Genomic DNA, 12,183 nt, shown 5'->3' with positions numbered 1-12,183 from the left:
TCATCATTCACTAGAGAAATAAATCACTTTTTCCTTTTGGGTAGTCTGTTCTGGGTGATGGCTCTTTTGCCTCTAAACACTATTATTAGTAATTGCACCAGTTTATTTATTTATTGAATTTTCAGCAAACCATCATTTCTCTGGCTTTCTGAGCTTCTATTACCAACTTCCGTTCACAGCATTTTATTTGTTGGAGAATCTGAAATGACCTCTAAAACTGTCGGGTGCACTTAAATGAGGTCTTCACTGTACAAGTTGGTCCCCAGCCAAAAAAACAAACAAAAAAACTGTACTTCAGGGCAATGCTTCACGTTACCATCATCCATATGGACTTTTCTTCAGTAATAAAGCAATTGTGGATTACACATTTTAAGGTATGGACATGACTCCAGCTCATCATTATTCCCTGGGAGGGTTCTGCCTGACAGAGGTTATAACCCCCATTAGATATCACATCATTTGCAAAGATTCAGAGACCTAGGTGGCAGTATTATTGTAGTTATAGTCGTATTCATATGGTAAGTTATAATGGCAATTCTATTCTTGTACATTAGAGCAGTTTTCTAGATATGGTGTTATAGTAGTTCTAATCTGATCAAGTCTGTGTTGTTTACTATATTATTTTACAGACTGGAGTGCTGGGACAGTGTTATAGTAGTTATATTCTTGTACATAGGGGGCAATATTTTGGTACACTCATTGCCAAAAAGAAAAAAAAGACACCAAGAAGGATTTGTTGGCATTGAGTGAAATGTGAATGTAATAATGATTACAATATTTGGTCAATATTTATTTGGGAAAACTGTACAATTGAAAGTCTCTAGTACTCTATTAGGTTGTCTCTAGCATGGTTTCAAGATGATATGGTGGACATGGAGGCATAGATGTGGCAGCTGGGTCTGTAGATACTGTACACTTTTGGTTACTGAAGTTGGAGTCCAAGCTGTTTCCATAAATCTGGCAAAGTGTATATGTACTAGGTCTGTTGTAAAACGGCACAGACGTCACTTGGATGATATCAGTGTACCACCCATGCCTCTAAAGACCTATTCATTACCTTCAGTGAGCCCAGACCTGTGTTAATACACAAACCTTATCCTGTTTAAAAATGGCAGATGCTATGAGGCAACACGTGTGGCTGCAGGACGTCCTGCACATATTGTTGAGATGTTAGTGTTCCATGTACTATTAAGGGTGACTGTTGTATGTAATTGCTCCCCAGATCATCACACCATCCTTTGGAGCACTATGTCACTCCACAACAAAGGCAGGATGTAAACGCTCACCATGAGGCTTTGCTTCTGGACCCTAAACTGTTGGATCTCAAACATTCTGAATTTGTCTCTAGAGTTGTAATGGTTCCAGTCTGTAGCTGTTCAGGATTCTAGTTTATGACGTGACTGCAAATTAAGGTTGGTGGTAGCTGTCAATGGTTCCGTGGGTGCCGAGACACCCAAATTTCCTTCTGCTAAGTGCCTGAAAATGGTTGGGGCTGAGATGGGTGTAATGAAGGTGACACCTTTGTTTGGATAGTGGACCAGGAAAGGGTTGGAGCTGATGGTATGTGTTGACGGATCAATCTTCTGTACAGTCGGGGCTGGCACTGTATGTGCACACGTCTACTGCTCCTAACATCTAGGTCAGAATAACCTAGATAGCGGTCAGTTTGTGTAAATGACCATCCTACTTGTCAGTCTGTTGATACGCTCTCTCGTGAGCCAGATAAGCAGAATGTCTTAGAGTTCACGTCTACCAGTCAACAGTTTCTTGCACAGAAGTACAACACCCAAATATAGCCATACAGAGCCTTTTTATAGGGAAGCAGATCCAGACCACACCTGTCAGTATTATTGTAGTCATATTTTTGTACATTGGGTACCATATGGCAGGTTTATAGGTGTATTACAGTCATTCTGTTCTATTCTAGGCTCCATTGTTTACTACATTGTTCTTGTACAGACATTTGTTACACATAATTGGCTAGTATTTGCTTTGTAGGGCGAATCCTGACCTTTTGTCATCATAGTGATGACTGTCGGTAATTCTTTGAGAAACAATTCTTCCATGTCACATGTATAACCTGAGTAATGATCTTGCGTCAAATGTGATTGAATATGAGGTTGCCCTGCGGAATATGCCAAATAGTGGTGAGCAGCATAAAGGGAAGAGGTAAAATAAATAAAAGGTAATGACCTAAATGACATTGTACTTTGCTGTTATTGTCTCATAATATAAGTATGGCTTCCTTATAGAGCTTCCTCCTAGGTTTTTACCCTTCAGTTCCAATCTTTCAGCTCCAGCAAATTTCCTTCTTCCTTGTTAACATAAAGCACATAGCGATATATAGCCCCGAGCCAGTGTGTGATACTATCAGCTTAGCCAGTCATGTGGGATGATAGGTGATTTTCTCCTGCATGACACTGCTGAGTGTATTTAAAGTTCTTTTCCGGGCAAAAAAAATCCCCATTAGCCCCAGTTGTTGACTGCAGCCTCTGCACCCCTTAGGCTACATGCACACAACCATAGTGGTATTGTCTTTAAAAAAAAAAAAAAAAAACCATGTCCGCATTGCATCAGTATGTCATCTGTAATCATGGATCCATAAAAAGGTTCACATGATCCTATACATTTGTATGGGTGAGTCTGTGCAAATACAGACGAGAACAGGACCTGCTGGCTCCATGTTTTGCGGATGGTTTCTACAGCCTGTACTACAAATGTGTGTATGGAGCCTTAAAACTTTATGGGTTTGTATACTATATGCATTTACAGATCTGTAACTGCAGACAATATACTGAAAACAACTACAGTCATGTAAATGCGGCCTTAGGGTGAATTCACACGGAGTAAAATGGAGTGTAATTTGGAGCGTTTACAGAGCGTATACGTAAACGCTCCGTAAACGCTCCAAATTACACTCCATTTTACTCCGTGTGAAAGCACCCTTAGGGTGCATTCAGACTACGTAACGCCGGGCGTGTATGAGAGCCGTACACGCCGGCATTACGGCAGACTGCCGAACACTTCCCATTGACTTCAATGGGAGCGCTCGTAAACGCCGCTGTTACGAGCGCTCCCATTGAAGTGAATGGGAAGTGTTCGGCAGTCTGCCGTAATGCCGGCGTGTACGGCTCTCATACACGCCCGGCGTTACGTAGTCTGAATGCACCCTAAGGGTGCATTCACACTGAGTAAACGCTAGCTTATTTTGTAGAGTAAAATTACACTTGTAAATTTTGCTATCCCATTGACTTCAATGACATTTTACAGGCGTATTTTTACAGGCGTATTTTTTACAGACGTATTTTTTACAGGCGTATTTTTACACTTGTAAAAAAATATCATTGAAGTCAATGGGATAGCAAAATTTACAAGTGTAATTTTACTCTACAAAATAAGCTAGCGTTTACTCAGTGTGAATGCACCCTTACACTTACGCCCCTGGACCCAAATATTATCAGGATTTCGGGGGAAATTGGATGTATTTTCTCCTTTTTGGTTGCTAGCAACAAAGCTAGTGAGACAGTTATAATGTATGAAGGTCAGTGAAACTGGAGGCATTCCTTTGTCTATATTAGGCTTTGTTCACATCTGCATTGGTGGCTCTAGCTCGGCGTGGAGGATTTGAACAAAACAGCAGATAATTTTGGAAATTGTCTGAGAGTGAAGACTTTCTGGACTTTCCTGTGTCGATGAGGAGGAAGAAGAAAGAGAAGAAAAAACACAAGGTCCCCGGCACCGAGCCGTTCTGTGTGTAATACCCTTGGTATATTGATGGATAAGAAAAATAAACAATCAGGTGTCCGCTCACCTGATTTGGTTGTGTCGAACACAACAACCTATGAGCATAGTAGGCAAGCACCAGTAGGAAAACTGGAAGGCAGCTGCTGATGACCGTCACGAGGGACGTCAATCTGTAGTAGAGGGAAGGACCAGCCTTTGCGGAGGACAGGCGAAGAATCAGCGCTCACCAGATTTTTTTGTGTTAAATGGAAGTCAACTTTATTAGGCACCACACGTTCCGGGCTAGCAGCCCTTTTTCAAGTGCAATATTAATCTTTTAAAATGAATATTCACAATTACATACAATCATAATAAAAACCCAAAAACAAAAAATGCACAATGATTATATCATATATATATATATGTATGTTCCATGGAGAGTGCATAGGCATTAAAAAATCCTTATTTAGATAGTCATGACAATAATACATACATAGAAAAAATTATAAATAAATAAAATAAATAAAAAGTAGTCACCTCTCCCTTTTGCAACAGGACTACCAAAAAATTATATTGAGGATGATTTCAAATGTGATTGAAATATTAAATTATATGAAATTATATACAAAACACAGTTGAATGGCTACATTCACATATCAAATGTGTAAGTCACAATAGTATGGCTAGATACCCAGCACTAGCCTTCATATATGCCAAAGGGATGTCTCCTATTCATCCCCAAACCAATCCACGCTGAAATGCCATCCAGCCAAAAAGACACATGAATCTGCATATGGCCACTATTCAAGTCTCAGTTGAGTAAGCATTAATAATATGTAACCAAAAACCACTTACCCCGTCACTATGGACAGAAGGCTTGTCATACCTGGGAGCCCTAGGGTTTATAAAGGGCTGGTGGAGATCGTGTGTATGGCAGGAAGGGACGTCACGCGCCAAACCGCCGATACACACTATAACGGGAGCCGCGTGTTTGCGGCTTACAAAGAAATTCAATGCGCATGCGTGGGGATAAATGCCGGGCGCATGCGCAATAGCCGGCAAACCCGATCACGCTATAACGCTGGACGCGCGAGGTATGAACCTCGCACGATCACGGGGCCATAGACTGGAGAAATGGAGTTGTACTAAAAGCTCAACAACAGGACATGTTAGGAAGAAAAGAAAAAGACCTATATCATAGAATGTATGCCATGCACTAAGTCCATAGCATAACATAAAAGGGGTTAAACGCATATATCCAAACAAGTTAAAGGGAAGAATAACCACAACAATGATCAGGGCACAGATGTAAATATAAATAAATATAATAATAAATATGACCGCACGCCCCAATGCTGCATAGGGAAAATCAAGGTTTATTGTACTAACAGAAAATGTGCAATATGCATTAAACCAAAATTTGACCGGTGCAAAAGTATGGGCACCTCAACAGAAAAGTGACATTAATATTTAGTACATCCTCCTTTTGCAAAGATAACAGCCTCTAGTCGCTTCCTGTAGCTTTTAATCAGTTCCTGGATCCTGGATGAAGGTATTTTGGACCATTTCTTTCTACAAAACAATTCAAGTTCAGTTAAGTTTGATGGTCGCCGAACATGGACAGCCCGCTCTCAAATGATCTGAAAACAAAGATTGTTCAACATAGTTGTTCAGGGGAAGGATACAAAACGTTGTCTCAGAGATTTAACCTGTCAGTTTCCACTGTGAGGAACATAGTAAGGAAATGGAAGACCACAGGGACAGTTCTTGTTAAGCCCAGAAGTGGCAGGCCAAGAAAAATATCAGAAAGGCAGAGAAGAAGAATGGTGAGAACAGTCAAGGACAATCCACAGACTACCTCCAAAGAGCTGCAGCATCATCTTGCTGCAGATGGTGTCACTGTGCATCGGTAACAATACAGCGCACTTTGCACAAGGAGAAGCTGTCAGGGAGAGTGATGAGAAAGAAGCCGTTTCTGCACGTACGCCACAAATAGAGTTGCCTGAGGTATGAAAAAACACATTTGGAGAAGCCAACTTCATTTTGGAAACAAAGATTGAGTTGTTTGGTCATACAAAAAGGCGTTATGCATGGCGTCCAAAAAGAAACAGCATTCCAAGAAAAACACTTACTACCCACTGTAAAATTTGGTGGAGGTTCCATCATGCTTTGGGGCTGTGTAGCCAATGCCGGCACCGGGAATCTTGGTAAAGTTGAGAGTCGCATGGATTCCACTCAGTATCAGCGGATTCTTGAGAATAATGTTCAAGAATCAGTGACAAAGTTGAAGTTACGCCGGGGATGGATATTTCAGCAAGACAATGATCCAAAACACCGCTCCAAATCAACTCAGGCATTCATGCAGAGGAACAATTACAATGTTCTGGAATGGCCATCCCAGTCCCCAGACCTGAATATCATTGAACATCTGTGGGATGATTTGAAGCGGGCTGTCCATGCTCGGCGACCATCAAACTGAACTGAACGCGAATTGTTTGTCCAAAATACCTTTATCCAGGAACTGATTAAAAGCTACAGGAAGCGACTAGAGGCTGTTATCTTTACAAAAGGAGGATCTACTAAATATTAATGTCACTTTTCTGTTGAGGTGCCCATACTTTTGCACCGGTCAAATTTTGGTTTAATGCATATTGCACATTTTCTGTTAGTACAATAAACCTCATTTCAATCCTGAAATATTACTGTGTCCATCAGTTATTAGATATATCAAACTGAAAGAAAGATTATGAATGATAATCTGTTTTCCCTTAGCCCCTGTTTGGGGTATTCCTGCCCCTATGAGCTGTTAGGACAGGTGGAATTTTTAATTACCTAACAGCTTTTGACCTCTATAAGAGGCCGGAAGACCTGCTCCTCCCTTGTGTTAGTAACAAGTATGATATACAGAGCAATCTATGCCAAGAGCTACACACATACACAAAATCTGTACAATAGCACCTCTTAGGGAGGGAGCCTTGTGCTGCTGTTTGGGCTAAGGGAAAACAGATTATCATTCATAATCTTTCTTTCCCCCTACGCCCAACAGCAGCACAACTGGGGATTTAGCAAGTATTATCTCCCCTAGGGAGGGACCTCCTGGCAGGCTGATGCCAAGACGGAGTGCCCAAATGCTGTAGCATCGGCCGTACGCCAGTCCAATCTGTAGTGTTTGGCAAAAGTCAGCTGTGAGCTCCAAGAGGCTGCAGCACATATCTGCTCTAGAGAGAGGAACCGTGTCTCTGCCCATGATGTCGCCACTGATCGGGTGGCATGGGCTCGTAGGAAATCTGGAACAGGAAGATTCTGAGCCCGTAGGGAACAGCTGATAGCTTCTCTGATCCATCTAGACAGGGTTACCTTTGATGCTTTAGCGCCTCTATTGTGGCCAAACACATTAACCAGAAGATTCTCTGATCTTCGGAACGGTGCTGTACGGTCTAGGTAAATACGTAGTGCTCTTACCAGATCCAGTGTGTGTAGCTTCTCCTCCTGCTCAGTGGCAGGGGAGGGAAAGAACCCCGGTAGGGTGATCACTTGATTGGTGTTCTGAAGTGTGGGTACCTTCGGCAAGAATCCTGGGACGAACCTTAGCTGTACTCTGTCAGGAAAGAAAGTTATGAAAGGTTCGGAGGCTGCTAGAGCCTGCAATTCGCCAACCCTCTTGGCGGAGGTTATTGCCAACAGAAAGGTCACTTTAAATGACAGGTACTTCCAGTCCACTTCAGATAATGGTTCGAAGGGGGGCGCACATAGCCCTTGTAGAACCGCGGCCAGGTCCCACCTGGGGACAGGGGGCCGTACCTGGGGGCGGAGCCTGGCAGCCCCCCTAAGGAACTGTTTGACAAGAGGATCTTGTGATAACCGTGTCTCCAGGAGAGCAGATAGAGCTGACACTTGAACCCTGAGGGTGGCAGGTGCTAGTCCTCTCTCCAAGCCGTTCTGTAAGAACTCTAGGACTGCATCTCTGTCTGGATCGCGGTGGCTGCCTGTACACCAATCTCGGAATATCCGGGCGATCCTTTGGTAGCTCTGATTGGTTGCCTCTGCTCTTGAATGGGCTAAGGTACTTAGCACTCTCTGGGACAATCCTCTGTCTGCGCGTATGGCGCGGTTAGCCTCCAGGCAGTGAGGTTGAATTTGTCTAGGCCCAGGCACGGCCGACTGTTCATTGACACCAGGTTCCTGACTGGTGGAAGCCTCCAGTAGTTCCCCCGACTCATAAGGATAAGGTCGGTGAACCATGCCCTTTTTGGCCAGAACGGCATGATCACTATTGCCGAAGTCTGGTCCTGCCTGAGTTTCGCCAATACCTTTGGTATCATCGGGATGGGAGGGAACACGTATGCCAGTTCGAACCTCCATGGTATTGACAGGGCATCCACAGCCAAAGGGTTGTCTTCCCGGTACAGGGAGCAAAACCTTTCTACTTTGGCATTGTGTTGGGTGGCCATCAGATCCACCTCGGGGAGACCCCACCTCCTGGTCAGGTAGTGGAAGATGTCCTGGTTCAGGGACCATTCGCCTGCGGTCGGCCGGCCTCTGCTGAGTTGATCCGCTAGGATGTTCAGGCGGCCCTGGATATGTACCGCGGCCAGCTGGGAGAGGTTTCGTTCTGCCCAGGAGAAGATCAGGTTGGTGACTTGCATGAGCGAGGGGGACCTGGTTCCTCCCTGCTTGTTGATATAGTGGACTGTCGTCAGATTGTCTGATCTTACTTTGACCGCTTTCCCTCGTAGAAGTGGTGCAAATGACAGAAGGGCTCGATGAACTGCGGTAAGCTCGCGCCAGTTGGATGAGTGCATCCTCTCCCGCTGATTCCATGTACCTTGAACCGGGGTCTCCCCCAGATGAGCTCCCCAGCCTGTGAGGGAGGCATCTGTAGTCAACAGGGTCCAGGCGGGCTGGACCGAGGACTTCCCATCTCGCAGATGGGTCCACCAGGGCAAGGTTTGCCGGGTGCTGATGGTTAACTGGATTGGCTTCTGTAAACCTGAAGGACTGTGATTCCAGACTCTCAAGATCTCGTTCTGTAGAGGGCGCATATGCCATAGGGCCCAAGGAACTGCATCTAGGGCAGCGGACATCAATCCGAGGACCTTCATCGCCGTCCTGATGGTGACCTTCCGTGTGGAAGACAAATGATGTGCCGCCCGAGCAATTTTCCTTTTGCGAGGAGAGGGTAGAGAGACCGTCATGTTGAGAGAGTCTAGAATAAGTCCCAGGAACTGAACTCGTGTTAATGGCACCATCACTGACTTCTGCCAGTTTACCAGCCACCCCAGCTTGTCTAGTAGAGCTACGACGGTCTGCACCTGCGTGGTAAGAACCTCCTTTGAATGAGCCTTCAGAAGCCAGTCGTCCAGGTACGGGACTATGAATATGCCTTGAAGGCGCAGGGCGGCAGCGACCGGAGCTATGACCTTTGTGAAGGTGTGGGGGGCGGAGGATATGCCGAACGGGAGGGCTGCGAACTGGAAGTGCGCCTCTTTCCCCTGTATGTCTACGGCAATCCTTAGGAACTTTCGGTGTGCCAGAAAGATGGGTACGTGGAGGTAGGCGTCCTTCAGGTCCAGAGTGACGAAGTGATCTCCAGGGTGCATGAAAGGTAGTACTGACCTTATGGTTTCCATGCGAAACCGCAGCCTGCGGATGAAGTGATTCAGATACCTGAGATCGATGATCATACGCCACTCGCCTGATGGCTTGGGGACCAAGAAGACTGGAGAGTAGAAGCCTGTGCCTTGTTCTGCGCGAGGAACCATCTCTAGCGCGGCCTTGTCCACGTACTCCTGAATCACAAGGGAGGAGCAGGTCTTCCGGCCTCTTATAGAGGTCAAAAGCTGTTAGGTAATTAAAAATTCCACCTGTCCTAACAGCTCATAGGGGCAGGAATACCCCAGTTGTGCTGCTGTTGGGCGTAGGGGGAAATGGCTGTAGCAAATACCAAAATATTTAGAACTAAAAATGATTAAGATTAATAGGGGTGCCCAAACTTTTTCATAGGACTGTATATAATGATAGTGTATTAGGACTAAGGCCAAGTTTATGGATAAAGAAGATATATATATATATATATATATATATATATATATACAGTCCTATGAAAAAGTTTGGGCACCCCTATTAATCTTAATCATTTTTTGTTCTAAATATTTTGGTGTTTGCAACAGCCATTTCAGTTTGATATATCTAATAACTGATGGACACAGTAATATTTCAGGATTGAAATGAGGTTTATTGTACTAACAGAAAATGTGCAATATGCATTAAACCAAGATTTGACCGGTGCAAAAGTATGGGCACCCTTATCATTTTATTGATTTGAATTCCCCTAACTACTTTTTACTGACTTACTGAAGCACAAAATTGGTTTTGTAACCTCAGTGAGCTTTGAACTTCATAGCCAGATGTATCCAATCATAAGAAAAGGTATTTAAGGTGGCCAATTGCAAGTTGATCTCCTATTTGAATCTCCTCTGAAGAGTGGCATCATGGGCTACTCAAAACAACTCTCAAATGATCTGAAAACAAAGATTGTTCAACATAGTTGTTCAGGGGAAGGATACAAAACGTTGTCTCAGAGATTTAACCTGTCAGTTTCCACTGTGGGGAACATAGTAAGGAAATGGAAGACCACAGGGACAGTTCTTGTTAAGCCCAGAAGTGGCAGGCCAAGAAAAATATCAGAAAGGCAGAGAAGAAGAATGGTGAGAACAGTCAAGGACAATCCACAGACCACCTCCAAAGAGCTGCAGCATCATCTTGCTGCAGATGGTGTCACTGTGCATCGGTCAACTATACAGCGCACTTTGCACAAATAGAAGCTGTATGGGAGAGTGATGAGAAAGAAGCCGTTTCTGCACGTACGCCACAAATAGAGTTGCCTGAGGTATGAAAAAGCACATTTGGACAAGGCAGCTTCATTTTGGAAACAAAAATTGAGTTGTTTGGTTATAAAAAAGGCGTTATGCATGGCGTCCAAAAAGAAACAGCATTCCAAGAAAAACACATGCTACCCACTGTAAAATTTGGTGGAGGTTCCATCATGCTTTGGGGCTGTGTGGCCAATGCCGGCATCGGGAATCTTGTTAAAGTTGAGAGTCGCATGGATTCCACTCAGTATCAGCAGATTCTTGAGAATAATGTTCAAGAATCAGTGACGAAGTTGAAGTTACGCCGGGGATGGATATTTCAGCAAGACAATGATCCAAAACACCGCTCCAAATCCTCAGGCATTCATGCAGAGGAACAATTACAATGTTCTGGAATGGCCATCCCAGTCCCCAGACCTGAATATCATTGAACATCTGTGGGATGATTTGAAGCAGGCTGTCCATGCTCGGCGACCATCTAACTTAACTGAACTTGAATTGTTTGTCCAAAATACCTTTATCCAGGATCCAGGAACTGATTAAAAGCTACAGGAAGCGACTAGAGGCTGTTATCTTTGCAAAAGGAGGATCTACTAAATATTAATGTCACTTTTCTGTTGAGGTGCCCATACTTTTGCACCGGTCAAATTTTGGTTTAATGCATATTGCACATTTTCTGTTAGTACAATAAACCTCATTTCAATCCTGAAATATTACTGTGTCCATCAGTTATTAGATATATCAAACTGAAATGGCTGTTATAAACACCAAAATATTTAGAACTAAAAATGATTAAGATTAATAGGGGTGCCCAAACTTTTTCATAGGACTGTATATACACACACACATACACTAGTAAATGACCGCAGTAAAGGACCCCATATAGTTATTAGTTTATTGGGTAATGTCCTCCAGGGTTACATTAAGGCCTTTGGGAGACAGGCAATCAAATTTATAGATCCAATATATTTCTCTACGTCTAAGGATCTCAAATCTGTTATGTTATGTAACTGGAGGCATTCCTTTGTCTATATTAGGCTTTGTTCACATCTGCATTGGTGGCTCTGGCTCGGCGTGGAGGATTTGAACAAAACAGCAGATAATTTTGGAAATTGTCTGAGAGTGAAGACTTTCTGGACTTTCCTGTGTCGATGAGGAGGAAGAAGAGCAGATAGATTTAGGGAAAAGTTTGGTGTATCTTGTCATTTACTCATCCTGAGCTTTGCATTCAGGGGGCTATTTAGTGACTGGCTGCTATATCTGTATGCACACAGCCATGTCATTTGCCCGCTGGACTGCAAAAGTGCCAAGTGAGCAGAATAGATAAAAGTTCTACAGATTCTTTCCCATAAATCTATATATTTATATCAATCTGCTCAGCTCCTCCTGCACTGTATAAACTGCACTGCATAAGCTGGCTGTATATTGGACTGCAGTTTGTGGGACCAGTTCACTTTAAATGTACACTTGACAAGGTCACCACCATCACCACCACAGCTCCACCTACAGTTTTGATGGAAAAGCTGAGATACAACTGTATTGGGGGCCATATTACTCGTCACCCAGCTTTCCCAAATCAAATACAACC

This window comes from Leptodactylus fuscus, chromosome 6 (genome assembly GCF_031893055.1).
Source record: "Leptodactylus fuscus isolate aLepFus1 chromosome 6, aLepFus1.hap2, whole genome shotgun sequence".
Lineage (NCBI taxonomy): Eukaryota > Metazoa > Chordata > Amphibia > Anura > Leptodactylidae > Leptodactylus > Leptodactylus fuscus.
Note: the sequence above shows the minus strand (reverse complement) of the source record.